Raw genomic sequence first — 18,209 nt, 5'->3', positions numbered from 1 at the left:
CACCATACCTCAAGGGTATGCACACCATTGCAGGATGTGTCTCTGTGTGTCAGGTGTGTTTCTGCTGCTGCTCACAGCCTCTGTGTGTTCCTGGATCACGTGGACACGTGTTTAGTGACTGCGTGATGTGTATTCACAAAAGTCATCCGCAGTGGTGCATGTATGAGTGGTAGATTACCATTAGACCAACCACAGAGACATTGTACTGTACCTATGGTGAGTGTAGAGACAATTATTGACCATGATTGGGCCCTGGCTGATGTTGCCTGTGGTACACATAGGTTCATAGCTGAGTACTGTTCTATTGGTCCTGGGGCCTACATAAGCCTAGCCACAGGGGTTCCCTGTCATGCACCACCTAATGTTATTCTCCTGTGCCCCTGTCAGGCTGTGGCACACACATGCTACCCAAGGTGTAGTCCCCATTCCCCATCCAATAGCCAAGTGTTTCTGTCAAGAGGGCCAATGAGTAGCATTGCCTGACATGTATGGGTAGTCAGATTCAGAGAGTGGTGATTCCCCAGAACAGGGCCCTATCCCTCCAGTATGTTCTGTGTAATGTGTTGATTAGGTTTAGGACCCTGGAGTGTGTGTTAGCAGAGGGAGTGGAATGTCATTATATGTAGCATGTTCAACTGCTGACATAGCTGTGTATGTTGGGCAGATGTCAGCTGTGCTTGGGCAATGTACACTGGAGTGTAGCCACAGTTGTCTGAGATAGACTGTGTATTGCATGTGTTTGAGGCTGGTAATCCCATTAGTGAGCTGTGTGCTGTGTCAGTGCACATGTACAGCATGCATTATGGGTAGGTGTGTTAGATGTGTACATGGCCTACACCTTAGCTATGACATGCACATTGAATTGCCAAGCATAACCTTAAACCAAGAACAGAAGGATGGAAGAATTACGGAAACTGCTCGTACACCAGGACAGTATTCACCAAAAGTTTAATAAAAAACACACACAATTCCAGGTTAAGCGCTTTCGACTGTATCCCAGTCTTCATCAGAACAATAAAATAAAAGATCTTGTGAAATATATACATATTTCTACAATAATGTAATTGAATAATTGAAATAATTGATGGAAAAAAACGCCAAAATATTTAAAGAAACATGGCCATTCTTCACATAGACTCTATCCTGTTCACATACTTATGAAACAAAACACTGATGTTGGAGTGAATTACATACATACAATAATATAAGTGTATGTGTAAACATGACAACTGATAATATAGATGTTAAAAACTATTCTACTATCTAAATGCACAATACTGATACAATGTCATCTAAATGTACTATTTATAATAATGTTAAAATATATTAAAATATAAATAAAAGACGTGACAGTGTATATGCCCATATCATATACCACGTAGTTGTTAATTAATTAAAAATGTTGTTATAAAAATATAATAAAAATGCTATTGAAGCACCTCTGAACCATGGGATGTGTAATCCTATTCGTTATTCTAAAGGTAAAAAAGGTTTGATGCTGATGAAATCATTGAGACCAGGTGGTCTCGTAGAATTTGTTAGGATCTGCCATTTACTCTCACACAAAGACAATCTCATTTTCCAGTCACCTCCAAAGGGAGTGATCTCCACCTGTTCAATGATAGAAAATAGGAAACTATGGTCATCTCCCTTCTCCAATATATGCCTGTATAGTGCATTTTTGGAATCTTGTTTTCCTATTTTATAGAGGTGTTCATAAATACGTCGGTTTAGCTGTCTCTCAGTTTTGCCTATATAATGTGCATTGCATTTGATACAGACAGCCAGGTAAACAACCTGCTTCGTTTTACAATTACCTTTCCTACAAGTGATAGAGGTATGGCAAATGTCATCCAATTTGATAATTCTATTCAAATTGATGTATTTGCATTGTTTACAATTGCCACATCTAACTGTACCCTTGCCAGTCTCATGTGTTAGTGTATTGTTACTACCTCTTTCCAGTAACATTTTCATATTTGGGGCAGTCTTATAAACACATCTGGGTTTCGCACCCAGTATATGTTCCATACCCATAACCATAAGTGTCCTCCAATATCTTTCTAAGATATCCTTAATGATGTATGTGTTCGGCGTGTACATAAGTATGCAAACCCTACCTGATGATTCAATGTGTGTCCCCTCCTGCTTGTCCAATTTATAGGAACCTAATAGGGGTTTATATTTATTTCCCCATCCATTCTGTACATAACTAATTGTCTCCTTGACCATTTTTTCTGGGTATGCTCTACTAATAAACATTTCCTTAATGATATTAAGTTCAATGTCCAAAATCTGTTTGTTTGATGACATTCTTGCTGCACGTATACTTTGCCCTTTAATCACATTTTTGAATACGTGAGGAGGGTGGTTACTACTGTAATGGACATAATCATTGGAAAATGTAGGTTTTCTGTATATTCTAGAAGTAAACCCCCGAGTGTCATGACTTAACAGAACATCCAAAAAGGAAATCTCTTTACAACTATATTCATGAGTGAATTGTAAAAAATCGACAGTGTTGTTTAAGTATGTCATGAATTCATGTAATCTGTCCACAGATGACTTCCACAAAATAAAAATGTCGTCCAGGTACCTGACGTATAAGCCAATGTCTTGGAAAAATACACTCTTGAACACATGTTCAGACTCCCACTCAGCCATGACCAAGTTCGCGAAGATGGGAGCACAAGCTGCTCCCATCGCCACTCCCTTGGTCTGCCTGAAATATTCTCCTTGAAAGGAAATGAAGTTGTAATCCAACACTAGTGACATCATATCACATATTAAGCTAACTTTCTCCCATGAGAACTCTGTGTAGCGTTTTAAACTTCTTTCGAAGTATTCTAATCCCTCTGTCTTGGGAATACTGGAAAAGAGGTCAATGACATCCACTGTCAAATAAATCAGATTGGTGTTCCAAATGTCATTGGTTAGTATACCTAAAAACCTCCAAGAATCCTTAATTATATGGGGGATGTTGTCATATACATTCTTGAGCCATCTGTCAATCAATAACACACACAATAGCAGGTGATGGTGCAGTACAGTATCACACACATACCTGTAATTACACACATGTCAGCATGCAGGACATGTGGGGCTGAACAGCATGCAGTGCAACTGTAGTCAATCCCCATTACCAACATTATACATGGCTGTGATGCATGGCTTCTGTTTGTAGGTGATGGACCTCTCCCTGGAACCCACTACACTCATGTCCACAGCATTGCTGTGCATCTGTTCAGCACCCTGGCATGTACTGTGCACCATACCTCAAGGGTATGCACACCATTGCAGGATGTGTCTCTGTGTGTCAGGTGTGTTTCTGCTGCTGCTCACAGCCTCTGTGTGTTCCTGGATCACGTGTGGACACGTGTTTAGTGACTGCGTGATGTGTATTCACAAAAGTCATCCGCAGTGGTGCATGTATGAGTGGTAGATTACCATTAGACCAACCACAGAGACATTGTACTGTACCTATGGTGAGTGTAGAGACAATTATTGACCATGATTGGGCCCTGGCTGATGTTGCCTGTGGTACACATAGGTTCATAGCTGAGTACTGTTCTATTGGTCCTGGGGCCTACATAAGCCTAGCCACAGGGGTTCCCTGTCATGCACCACCTAATGTTATTCTCCTGTGCCCCTGTCAGGCTGTGGCACACACATGCTACCCAAGGTGTAGTCCCCATTCCCCATCCAATAGCCAAGTGTTTCTGTCAAGAGGGCCAATGAGTAGCATTGCCTGACATGTATGGGTAGTCAGTTTCAGAGAGTGGTGATTCCCCAGAACAGGGCCCTATCCCTCCAGTGTGTTCTGTGTAATGTGTTGATTAGGTTTAGGATCCTGGAGTGTGTGTTAGCAGAGGGAGTGGAATGTCATTATATGTAGCATGTTCAACTGCTGACATAGCTGTGTATGTTGGGCAGATGTCAGCTGTGCTTGGACAATGTACACTGGAGTGTAGCCACAGTTGTCTGAGATAGACTGTGTATTGCATGTGTTTGAGGCTGGTAATCCCATTAGTGAGCTGTGTGCTGTGTCAGTGCACATGTACAGCATGCATTATGGGTAGGTGTGTTAGATGTGTACATGGCCTACACCTTAGCTATGACATGCACATTGAATTGCCAAGCATAACCTTAAACCATACTCACTGACATCCACCTGCTGCCTTGCTGGTACACCAGAGGTACCTACAATGACATGGGATAGAGTTGATGTCAGTGGCCACAGCTGTGGCATTGCTACAGGGTGGCTGCAATATTACAGCACAACAACAGCTGAAGTCCACAGTACTACAGTTTATGCATTACTGCTTATCAGTACTACACAGCAACATACCCCACATCTCACACATGCATGGTCTACCTGTACAGATGCATACAATACAGTAGTCTACTGATATGTCCTGGAACCTTATGGTCAATGTGTGGTGTGTGAGTAGCACCCACCTCCATGACCGTATAGGTCTGGAGCTCTTGTGGGCAGGCAGGTGCTACCAGGCTGATGAGCAGCTCCTCCACTCTGGTGAGGGGGGATGGATAAAAGGTGGTCACCCTGCATGGCAGCAGCACGATGTCATACTTGCTGGAGCAGGTCACTACAATGGTGGCAGACCTGCTCATAAGTTTGGCTGTGCAACCCCACCTCATTCACCCTGCAGATCACATCAGTCCACATGGCTGTTCTCTCCTGCTGGTCCATGCTTGTCTGTGAGAAGAGAGGTTGATAGTTGTGGATGATGCTGGTGATGATGATCTCCTATACAGTGGCACTGTATGTGGGGTTTCTCGGGTGTGCCATACTCCCTGAAAGACATAATAATGGAAATATGTCTGAGCAACTCATATGTCAAGTTTACCATAATACAATACACATATCAGTCTCCCGTCACCATATCAGTTCCAACATAATGTTCACACTACGCTAGTGGTATGTGTCTGGTATGTGTGCCATTGGGCGATATATTGTATTATGCAACACTTTCTGCTATTTGGTTATAGATATGCTCCCTGTGGGGACACTAGACTTGCAGGGCTGTTACAGGGTATTTCAACTGCATGCCATTGTCACTGCCACTATGTTTCCACATATGCATGTGGTAGGCCTGCTATGTGATTGCTACACATGTGCCATTCTGTAGTATTGGGGATATCTATGCATGCTGTTGGACATGTTCTGGGATTGTGTGGACTATTACAGCCCACATATGTTCCATGACAATTACATACCAGTATGTGTAAGGGTTATTTGCCAGCAGGAACATCACTCCAACCCAATGTGCACATGTTACCAGTCAACATCACATCCGTGGCCCATCATGGAACCTCACTGTCTACTGTTCCATCACTACCATCATGTGGAACCACCTCAGGGGATGGTATGTCCCCCCATGGAGTACACACAGGCATGTGTCTGTCACCCAGATAGGTCACGGGTATTGGGCATAGGGAGGTCCACAGTGACATGGGGTATGTGTTACATCACCTGGAGACATGCAGTACACATACACAAGGTTCGACATGCATGTCCCTCCTGCCTAGCGCACAGCGCAGGCACCTTTATGTCCATGTAGATGCTGTCGTGACTGTCCATGGGTGGGCACCATGTTCCCTTTGTTCCCATGTGGGGGCACAATGGCCTCCACATTCCAAATGTAACTACCCATCCACAGTGTTTAACCATCACATGTGTCATATACCAGCCCTGTATGCTGTCTTGTTTGTCACCCAACCAGACCTACATACCAATATGTGCCTAATACCCTTCGCCAACATATATATCCCACAAACCCATACAATTGTAATATGTTCCCAACATGGGTTATACACCTCACTCCACACTCCATCTTGCAGCCATGTACTTGTGTGTAGGTATGTTGTGTATATGTGTATTGATGCGTGATGTTCTCACACACGTCATGGCAGGGAAAATGCATTGACATGTATATATATATATATATATATATATATATATATTATATTTATATATACATATATATGTATACAGACAGATGAGTTTGTGTGCATGTCGACATATATATATATATATATATATATATATATGTCAACATGCACACAAACTCATCTGTCTGTATACATATATATGTATATATAAATACAATATATATATATATATATATATATATATATATATATATATATATATGTATGTATATATACATATATGCATATATGTGTGGATATCATTTTGTGTTGTTTATATACCTATATAAATGTATAACTGTCCAAGGTTCTGTACACCTACACAGCTGTGAATATGTATCACACATATATGTATCTGTGGGGTGCATATGAACATCTGGACCCACTCATGTACCCTCTTTACTTCACAGCTGAACTGGTCTGCCTTGCTGCAACACCGACAGGTGTCCCATGTAAACACAGACTAACAATATGGGGGTGTATATGGTGACAAACTTTAGATAAGCATATTATACGGCTATGGCAGTCGGGCATGTTATGCTATACTTTAACATGACTGTCCTGCAGGTGGTGTGGTCTCTCACCCATGTGTCTATCATGGCAGTATTAATTCCCCCACCAGCCATTGGCCACAGTAATTTACAATACACAGATATCATGGGTGACATCTTTGCCATTCATTGCTAGTCTGCACATGTGACAGGTATGTCCCACTGCCCACAGGGACTGATACTACTGTCCAATGCAGTTGTTGAGCTCAACATCATTACAGGAACAAGTATTGATGGCACATATACATCCTTTCACAGTATACATCCTATTATTCTATGCCATATACTACATGCCAGTAAATGCATATCTGTTTCACACACCTGTTATGTTGTTTCTGCTGTAACACAGTGCTGAGCTTTGTGAACTTTCTTGGAGTTATTTATTTTCTCTCTCTCTCTCTATCTCTCTCTCTATCTATCTCTCAGTCTCTCCAGTAGAGTGATTGGGCTGGTTTAAATAGATTGCAGCATGCTTTTGTTGGTATTTCACATGATCAGGTGGTCGCCTCTGCACCAGTCAGTGTCCTCCAGTTGCTAATTGCATGCAGCCTGCTGCGTAGTACTTCAGATAACCACTGTCATGGCAATCCTATACTATAAATTGCTGCCTTCTGTGGGCGTTGTCTCTTCACCTTTACAGTATAGATGACATCCTTCATGTGTGTGGACATCAGTGTTACAGACAGCAGGTATCAATACCACTTACAGCAGAACCTGCAGACACAGGCCACATCCACATCTGGGTAAGGTTCCAGACCTACAGACAGCATGAGTAGTGTTGTTGTGTGCAACGTATCTTGCTGTTCTTACAGGGTTTCTGTGTACATGTACTTTTTCATGAAATGTTGTCTGTCTGCATAGCTCCCAACTGTGGGCCTATCCGTATGATGCCAGTGGGATTAGCTGTTTTGTCTATGCACCACACAGGTATTGTCCCAAATATATCTGTGGCATTCTGTCTGTTGAGTGCTATCAGTACATGGCTACATCCATTTGTATTTCAATGTTGTATCCCTGCATAAGGGTATGCTGCAACAAATCCTGTAACACCAGCAATTTCCAGAGTATGTAACAGCAATAATTCAAATATGGCCCTGTGTTCCTGCCTCTGTCCTCCACATATATGCCAGTCTTTGTCCTGCTGTGATACAGGAAGGGTTGTTAAGTAATGGTTTATCATTATTTACCGCTAGCATTACTGCTATCATCCGAGTCATGAAATAGACTCCCACACCAACTATTGGGCCATGTCCATATATATGGGGGCAACAGCTGGAGAACACATATGTGCCCTTGTATATTCCTGAGGTAAGTGTGTGGTACATAGTGTTCCTTGCCCTTGTACAACCTTTTATTGGGGGGTGGTTCTATGCTATTAGCCTAGGCTATGGCACCTTTTCAGTGATATAACTGTTAAGACGAGGGTCATTCAGTGTGATAGTGAGGTGTTAGGTTAAACAATGTTATGTGCAAGATACTGTGACATTAACACAAGTGCTACTTCTCCCCCTAGGGCTTGACTACAGGGTGTAATTGGAAGCTGCTGAACTACATCTGTAATTGTTGATTGTTACGTATCCTGAAGGCAAATCTTCTTCCCACAGTTGTACTAATTGAAGGCTTTGGCCTAGACAGCATAGTATGGTATATATACACATTGCTTGCATCTACTGTTTTGTGTGGGCTTTGCATTCGTGACTGATTACATATTTCAAACCTTATGTGGTGTCAGTACTGGCATACATTATTGTATAGTACAGGAATAAAGGTTATCTTTGTATGCATACCTGTGTGTCGTGTCATGTCCTTTGAATTGTGGGTGAGTATGTGTTTAATGTCAGTATTCTCATTTGTAGGAATGGTTGCCCCACTACATATTTCACAGGTGGCAGTTGAAGGGCTTATGGCTGAGGGATATACTTTGTACCCAGTACTTCCACACTACTTCTACAGATGTATGGCTACTGATACCTTTTGTGTGTGTATATGTGTATGTACCCATATATATCTCATATGGCTATATGTATATATATATATATATATATATATATATATATATATATATATATACATATATATTTATGTATCTATAGCTATATACATCTGTATATATATATATATATATATATATATATATATATATACACACACACACACACACACACACACACATATATATATATATATATATATATATATATATATACATACATATGAACATATGTATGTATCTATATACAATTGCTGTTATATGATTATTTGTGAGTCATACATTAATATATATATATATATATATATATATATATATATATATATATATATATACATATACATATAGCTGTCTATCTTCCTACATTTGCAGATATATCTGTCCTTATGTCCATGCATGTCCAGCTCATATTTTGGCCTGTTCCTCATTCACTTGGCAATTGTCATGGATGATTACAGCATTGAAGTCAGTAACTAGTGGCAACACTTTTGTGTTTCAGACTTCATCTCCTTCTATATATGTGTTCTAATACATATAACCGTGTAACTAACAACATTTTAAGGGTAACAGAGCATTAGTTGACATATATCCCTATTTGTACCCACAGTGTGGCATACTTTGTCCGGACTTCTTGCATTAACAGGTTATGTGGTGTGATAATAATACATTTCCTGTACTGTTGCGTGATTGTGCTGCAAGATATGTTTGTGAAAACTTCAGGTTATGTGTATCTGCCATGGTTTAGTGGTAAATCACTTTGTGTATGTAGTGTAGGGTCCTGGGTTTGAACATTAGAGAGGCAGTTTATTTTGTTGCTGAGCAGAACAAGGGACATTGGCTACAGGGTGAGTGAGACTCTCTTAAGCAGTTGTAAGCAAGTTTGTGCATGTTTGCAGGGAGCTAAGCAATGCCTACACAGGTTAAGCAATTCAGCAGGTAACTGAGTGTAAGAAACTGTAACCAGACTTTAGCAGTGCTTACCTCCACTCAAACTCATGCAAACCTGCGTACAACTGCTTTAAAGTGCTTTAATCACTCTGTATGCATCAGACCATGTTCTGCCTAGCACCAAAATTAAACAAACTCTCCTAGGCTAGAACCCAGGACCATGCACACCACAGCCAATGTGATTCATTTCTAAGCCATCTCACTTATACATGATACTGCTGTATTCACAAACATAACATCCAGCCCAGTCATTCAACAATACAGAGAATGTATTCCAACATGTAGATGTATGTGTGTGTGAAAATATATTAATGTCTAAACAGATACAACATATTGATATATATATATATATATATATATATATATATATATATATATATATATATGTATATATATATATATATATATATATATATATATATATATATATATATATATATACACACACATATATGTAAGCAGATATTTATATCTATATAGGTATATACAGACATACATCTGTAGATAAAGTGGGAACATAGCAGTAACATATATGTCCACATGCACCATTAATGGGGTTGACAGGCACAAACAACATATGTCATGCACAAATAGGTATTCTCCCCCCCCACAGTCAAACACGTCTGCCCTGCAATACACTACCAACTGTTGCAGATCCCATAACCAGGACATTACACAGCAAGGGCACAAGATGTTAACAATACTCCATCCAACCTGTATGATGTCAGGCTGGTATCAGTAACATATCATGCAGTACAGTCAGGCTCATAATGTCACCCATTTTGCAGTCATCTGTTACCTTTGATAGTCAGAATCCCGTACTGTTGGCCTGTACGTCAGAGATGTAGATGTCAAACAACAGTGGTCTCAGGACTGAAACCTGAGGTATTCCACTTGTCACATGTCTGGGGATGAATTTGGAGTCAGTTACACCTACAGTTTGGGTTCTGTCAGTAAGCCATGTGGCAAACCATCGAGTGGCATAGGGATGTATGGCCGGATTAGTATGTTAATCTATGTTTCCAGACTGGGGGATGGTTTTGAAGTGCCTGTCAAGCCTGCTATCTATGTGGGTACATGTGTATTCCCACATAGGGGATGTAGCCCAGTGTTAAGTCAGTCTGCCTGTAGCCTGCACCATGCTTTGTTACATGCCTAGCAGCTTACTGTACTTATCCAGTGAGATGTCATGTTCACATACTTGCCAGATGTACTGCTGCTTGGCCACCATAACAGTCATATATATCAGACAATGCAGTGGGATGCTGTTCAGATGTATGTCAGTAACTACTGGATAGTATGTGGCCATGGCACCTCTGTACCAGTGGTTATTAAATGTCAGGACAGACATGGGTGTATGAATGCATAACCTATGGGGGCCGATGTATACCAGTATGTACGTGTTATACCCATCTACATGGCTGTTAACATCCACATTGACAGGCCTTGTCCACATGTGTTGCATGAAGGGGTTCTGTGTATACCCCTGGTCTGACCCGAGTGTGTCAGACTGTCCACATATATTGGCCATATCACAGCTGTAGTCCACAGGGGCATTACTGTGCTAGCAGTGGTACTGTACTATGATGACCTTAGGATGTCTGTAAGTAGCCAATGGCACACATGTTAACAGCAGATGTAACCTCCCACACACACTATTTCTGTGCAGACATTCCCAATTACAGTAGCAATAGTCTACAAATATACCTGCACTACATACGTGACATCCCCTTGCACAGACAGGTTGGGACTGTTGGGGCTGAGGTAGGGCTCCACTCCATGTGCAGGACATATGGTGAACATATATGTATATATGAGTATACATATATCCATATAGATATGTACACATATACATATCTTGCTTACTGTATGACAACAGTTTTACACATATGTGCCTGTGTTTCAGCCTCTGTTCACCACCTACATATCGGGATTTGCATATATGACATGTTGCCAGGGTTTGTATATAGTGGGCTGTGTGTATATCATGCTGTCATTCCTGTCATCACTCCACTGCTGTTGTGTCCCCCACACATACTGGGGGATTGGGGCCATATATGTGTGGGTTTCACCTACACAATACATGTGTGCCTTAATGCACTGCAGAGGCCAGTGTATGTAACAATGGTATATGGCCCAGTATTAGTGAGTGTAGGGTGGTGCACCATGACTAACCTAGGCTGTTAAAACATGTGTGGGTATCTGGGATGAGCTGCCTTAAGGAATCTGGATGTACTTTACCATACGATCCAACTTGGGTAAATGCAGGGCTACTGCCTCCTGCCATATGGGATGTTCTGTTTGTCTGTGTGATTATGATGATGTCAGGTATGACTTGTTATGTAACAGATACATCCCATTGTGTCATCTGGGGTCTGTACCTCCTAGGGATTGTGTACAGAGTGTAGATAGAGGCTGCTGACCTATACATCTGCATTACATACTGTTGATTTTCTGGTATGCTGTGGCCCAATCTGTCATTACTGATGTACTACTTGAAGGCCTCGGCCTGCACAGCAATATATGTCAAACTTCCCAGACTACTGTCTTAGTATAACTGATTCACAGTTGAATTACACTGTTCATATGGATGTATGTGTCTAAACAGCTATATAACATGGCATATACAACTGTCATAGTACACAAATAAAGCTTTCACATTCATTTATGCACACCTGTGTGTGGTGTTATACCCTTTGGTATCTCTGTAAGTATATGTTGCAGGCTATGCATGTCATTCGTATGGGTGGCTCATGCAGTTTCAATTGTTAAGGTGGTGACTGTATGAATACTGGCTGCTCCATATTGTGTGCACGTACTACATATGTATGTTACTGTACAAATCTCTGTGTGTGTATGTGTAGTTACATATATATCTATATATCTATATATCTGTATATATATATATATATATATATATATATATATATATATATATATATCACCTGTATCTGCATATATGTGTCTGTGTATATGTATCCTAGGGATGGCCATGTCATGTCTGGTGCTGGTTATGGGATCTGCAGCACTTGGTACTGTATTATGGGGGAGGGGGGTCGTGCTTGGCTGGGAGCGGTATACCTATTCGTACCAGACGTATATTTTGCGGGGCCTCTCACCCCATTGATGTTGCATGAGGACATATATGTTTTGTTATTTCCCTATTATCTACAGATGTATGTCTGTATATACCTATGTATGTGTATATATATATATATATATATATATATATATATATATATATATATATATATATATATATATATATATATATGCTGACACACACACATATATATATATATATATATATATAAAAAACCTGCCGTATATGTTTAGACATGTAGATGTGGATGTATATATCTATAGATGTAGACATTTGCATGTGTATATGTTCATAAATATATAGGTTCATACTAGGCTATATGCCCTAGGGCATTTATAAGCCTAGCCAGAATTTGTTTGGCTTTCGCCACCCATTTTAAATTTATTTTGCTATGCCCTTTTTCGAGGTTAGTATACTGTGCCTCTATCTAACAGTGACACAGAAGGGATACCCGGGGTAAACCTACGATCTCCCATCCACTCATCAAGATTCCTCTTGAAGAGAGTTAAATAACCATACAGGTCTTGAACCCAGGACCCCATGCACCATAGTTACAGCAGTTAACCACCAAGCCATTACAGATATATTAATATATTCACTCACACACATACAGCTACATGTTGGAATACATTCTCTGTACTGTTGAATGACTGGGCTGGATGATATGTTTGTGAATACATCATGAATAGGTATATCTGAGATGGCTTAGTGGTAAATCACTTTGGTTGTGGTGTGCAGAGTCCTTGGTTTGATGCTAGCAGATGCTGCTTATTTTGTTGCTGGGCAGAACAAGGGACATTGGCTACAGAGTGATTAAGGCACTTTTAAGCAGTTGTAAGTGGGTTTGTGCGAGTTTGCATGATGGTAAGCACTGCCAACCTCTGCTTTTGCTTTCATACAGTCAGTTAGCTTAGAATTTCTCAACCTGTGTAGGCGTAGCTTATCCCCACGTGAACCCGCACAAACCTGCTTACTGCTGCTTAAAAGTGCTTACTGCAGCTTACCCCCGCGCTAATTCCTTTAAAAGAAAAGAAAAAGGGGTTGATAGGAAAGTGGTGAAAAAAGGGGCACAAAGAGGGAAAGACAGTAGGGAAAATAGCTAGGCATGTGCAGGAAGGGTATAGGAAAGGTCCATAGCTGCCCATTTTTTCTACAGCAACAGCTGTGCATATTCACTATATTTTCAGGTATATTTGGACCCTCAAACCCCTGGGGGAGGAGTGAGGACAACATATATTCATTGTGATGCCAATTAGACCAGATTACATGCATCCAGCGGACATGTGTGTGAAATTCACAGCTATGTATGGGGCGAGATTTTTTTGTGGGAACAGATTTCCCTTTTTTTTTTTTCAGGTGAGAGTGGGATGTTGGGGAGGGGTAGTAGGTATATTTGTGGAGGTAGGTTGGGTAGTTTAACAGACCAGACACATAAGACGCATACAGGGCCGGTATATGACACATGTGAGGGATAAACACTTTGGACGGGGAGGGGTGTTTAAAAGTCGCAAGCCCATGAGCCCCCAACTAGAAACAGTGGGACTGAGGTCCCCACCCATGAGCAGTCACCACTGCACCTTCACGGCCCCAAAGGTGGCTGTGCTGGGGGCTGTGTAGGAGGGGCAGACTCACCCTCTAATAGCACCACTCAGCCCTCAAGCTGGCATAGCCGCTCTCAATACTCCAGATCAAGCTCCTTATGCACCACAGCCCAGACCTGTTGATGGGTGACAGGTTCCCCTCCGCACCTGCTCTGAGGGAGAGGCGAGCCCCATCCCCTGCAGCAGTTCCACCCAAAGGTGGCGCAGGGCCCACAGAGGAGGAGGTCCCAGGCTGGGCCCCAGATGTGCTGGTGCCCGGTGCAATGGCCAGCTGAGATGGGACAGGTGGGTCCGCTGGGGACCGGCCTTCCCATAAGAGTTGTGTTGTCACAGGTTTATGACAGATATGGGTTAGTAACAGTCAACAGCATTCAGGATTAGTTATAACAGCATGCATAGGTTTTCCCATTAACCGAACACACCCGTTGCAGAGCAAGCAGATCACATGCATATATGGAACAACAGTGGCCATTACAGGAGCATGCAGGTTTCATTGGTGGTAACAGGCCACCAATATGGATGTATTTTCACATGGCACATGCATAGAAACAAATGTGACTGTTTATAAACCATTAGGACATATGTCCCAACAAAAGGTTGGAGTGTACACCTACTAGATGAGGAGTGTCATTGGGTTATTATGCACATATGGTAGGGGTGAGAGAGAGAGAGAGTTTAATTAACAACTAATATATCCTTGTAGTTTTCACAACATTCTTAGTCATTGCAGTGGTCTTTCCCTTACATGTATTATTACACTACACAATGGCATTTTATTGTACACTGGTATGTTTATAAATTATTATATACGTGACCTGGGTCTTACATACAGGTGTGACAGGCTGCAGGTGTTAATGCAACATATGTTGAGAATTGCTGTCATACACTTTGGGTGAGGTGCTAGAATGACAGGTTTGTTTCCATATACAATCTCTGACTATGTACACATTAGAATATTAGTTATATGTGATTCACAGCTGCCTACAATTCTTGGAATATCACAATGGATTTTCAGGGGAACAGGGTACCAAGCTGGTGATAAAGGCCATTTATCTGGAAATGCTGGACAGATTGGAACAGTTGTGGAGTATGAATATGCATACAACTTACAAATATGAACATTTTAGCAAATTCTGTACTGTTGTTGGCTGTAAGTATGCATACAGCTTTCTATCTGAACATTGTATCAAAATCTGTACAATTGTGGGATATGATTATGCATACAACTTAGTAGCACTCCCAGGATTCAAACCCCTGCTATGTCTGACAAAATATAGCTAACATCACAGTACACTGTGCTATGAGGGACTTGATGTACAGCTTTCGACTGTGTTCTATCTAAGTCTGCCTAACGTGCACAATATAACTGACCTCTTGGCACTTCCAACATTATTATGCAGGACTTCATGCCCATTTTATCTGCATACCACGGTGTGGATGACACTGCTTAAGATACAACAGTACTATTTATAGTATGGAACAGATCGCCAACATATGAGAGAAGAGTAAACAGAAGCACTCAAGGGGCTATACCTTTATTCACAGACTATTACACATTTATTTCTACTGGTACAACACTTTCTAAGGCTCTTATATTTATTTGTTATGACAGTACATGCAGACTGATTACTAACCTGCCTCGCGATGCAGCCTTTGCAGCCTAGCATCATGGGCTTGCTGGTTTGCAGCCCGCTCATCTGCAGCTGTCAGAGAAATGCAGTGATATTTAGCCATACCTATCTGTAGTATACACAAGCTAGGCAATTATGTACTACTTAGTAGAATGAGTACTTACTCAGTCCTGGGGTATTGGGCATCTGCCGAGACTCCTGGATCCACTGTTCCAGTACATCCCCCCTCCGCCACTTCGGGTCAGCATGGTGGTGCCTGACCTGCTCACCAGTCCATGGGATACCTTTGGCACTGGTGAGGTCATGGGCAAGACTGTCCCAGGCCTCCGTTTTATACTGCGAGCCCTGGTACTGGCCCTGCAGTAGTCTCTGATCATGGTGTTTTACCAGGAGCCATACCATGAATTTTGACTCCTGGATGCCCCAGTGCTGCATTCTAAATCGAGTGCCTTCACCCACACCAGCCATTCTGCCTGCAGTAAGAAGCTACAACCAGTTATGAGAAGTATTCCCACTTGTGGGGTTTAAATACAGCTTTTTTCCTGCACTTTCCAATGATTGGTCGGTTTTGAAAAGGCTAAGCTATGGACACACCTGCTTACATAAGGTTGGCACTGCTTAAAAGGGTATACCACTAGGCAGATTGAATTGGCTCCGCTACACATTGCTTACACTTACTAACTTGAGCTGTGCTGTGGTTAGTATTGCTTAATAGTTAATTAGCACTATATTTGCCATTTGGCAATGGTTTACTCTTCATTACAGGTTATATATGTGTCTGGTATCCATGATTCATGTGCGTATACACTGTATAGGGACCTGGGGAATTCTACACTTTATTACAATCACACCTCAGATCTATGCTTACTGCAATACTCCAGTTCACACATTTATGTTTTGTAGAAGGTTATACCACTTCACACTGTACATAGATTCAGTTCACGTTTGGTTTGGTTTTCCTGTGGTGAGGATTAGCTTGCCGGTACCTCATTCATATCTATTGCTATGATAGCTTAGTGGTTAATTACTATGACTATAATGTACAGGATCCTGAGTTTGAGCCTTGCAGTGGCAGTTTATTTTCTTACTGGGAAGAACATGGGCCGTTGGATACAGAGTGATTAAGGCACTGTAAAGCAGTTGTGAGTGGGTTTGCGCGATGGTAAGCACTGCTAACCTCTGGTTATAGTTTCTTACACACAGTTAGCTTCTACCTTGCTTAATCTGTGTGGGCAATGCTTACCCTTGCGCAAACGCACTTAAACAGGCTTACTACTGCTTATTTTGCTTAGACCTGCTTACTAGTGCCTTATTCATTATGACACTGACACCTCACGTGCATTTAATGCAGTACTCCAGTTCACAGTTAAATGTTATTATGTAGGTTATACGACAAAAAGATGTAAAAATATTGTCATATACAGATTTTACATTGAAAATGGTATGTGCTCCAGTGGGACTCGAACTAGGAATGCTTGTTTGTTAGGCGGATGCTCTAACCACTACACTACTGCTGTGCTGCTTCATTTGCATATATATTCCTTGTTATCCTCTTCAGCCTTTTCAGCGGCTTTAACCATCGCTAAGTGATGGGTACACCCATGCACCTACGGTTAGCTGTACTCGGGGTTTTAGAAAAATAAATAATAGGATTTCTTAATTTTATGTGACTGTACTGTTGCTGTTGAACACATGGGGACTGTTGGTGGGGATATGCGGACACTTGTGAGCAGTCTCCCTCATTTATTTACACATTCTTCTGTTCTACTTTACAGGAGCATGTTTATTCTGAGAGCTTTGCTCTCAGACATGCCCCCTGCACTCGTCCACGCTCCATGTAGCATTAGGAGTTCAGGCAGTGCGCCTTCATTAATATACATGGTGTGCTGCCGTCCTCCTCTTAAACTGCCACTTCCGTGCAGGACTAGATTAGTCCTGCACAGTAGATTAGTAAATCTGGGGGAATGTGTTTTGTGCCTTGAAATGACACTGATGTGTGTGAAACTGTGGCTAATATAAGTTTAAAAGATACAGACAGGACCACACTATCCCATCCATTGGTAAGCAAAGATGAACGATCCCAAGCTCTTGTCCTGAAAAGTTTATCAGGGACAGTTTGTTATGCATTTACTGTTATCTACTATTTATTTTCAGGGTTAAAGTACTTTTTTCTTACTATACATTTTGCTCAGTTGATTTCACAGGCATAATTTATGGTGTATAAATTTAAGTGCAATTTTTTTTCCCACAAATATTATTCAATGTACCAGAAAGAAAATTAGACTTCATAGATATCTCTCATTTAGACCATCACTTCATTGCATAAAGGTAGGTTTCCCATCCTTCTATAACTCCTTTTCCCATTTTTGCACATTGAGTCATGATGTCACTTCAACAGTGACAATCATCTTGAGCCAACATTCACACTTCTAG

This window comes from Protopterus annectens, chromosome 1.part2 (assembly GCF_019279795.1).
Source record: "Protopterus annectens isolate FY-2018-M chromosome 1.part2, PAN1.0, whole genome shotgun sequence".
In the NCBI taxonomy this organism is placed as follows: domain Eukaryota; kingdom Metazoa; phylum Chordata; order Ceratodontiformes; family Protopteridae; genus Protopterus; species Protopterus annectens.
Note: the sequence above shows the minus strand (reverse complement) of the source record.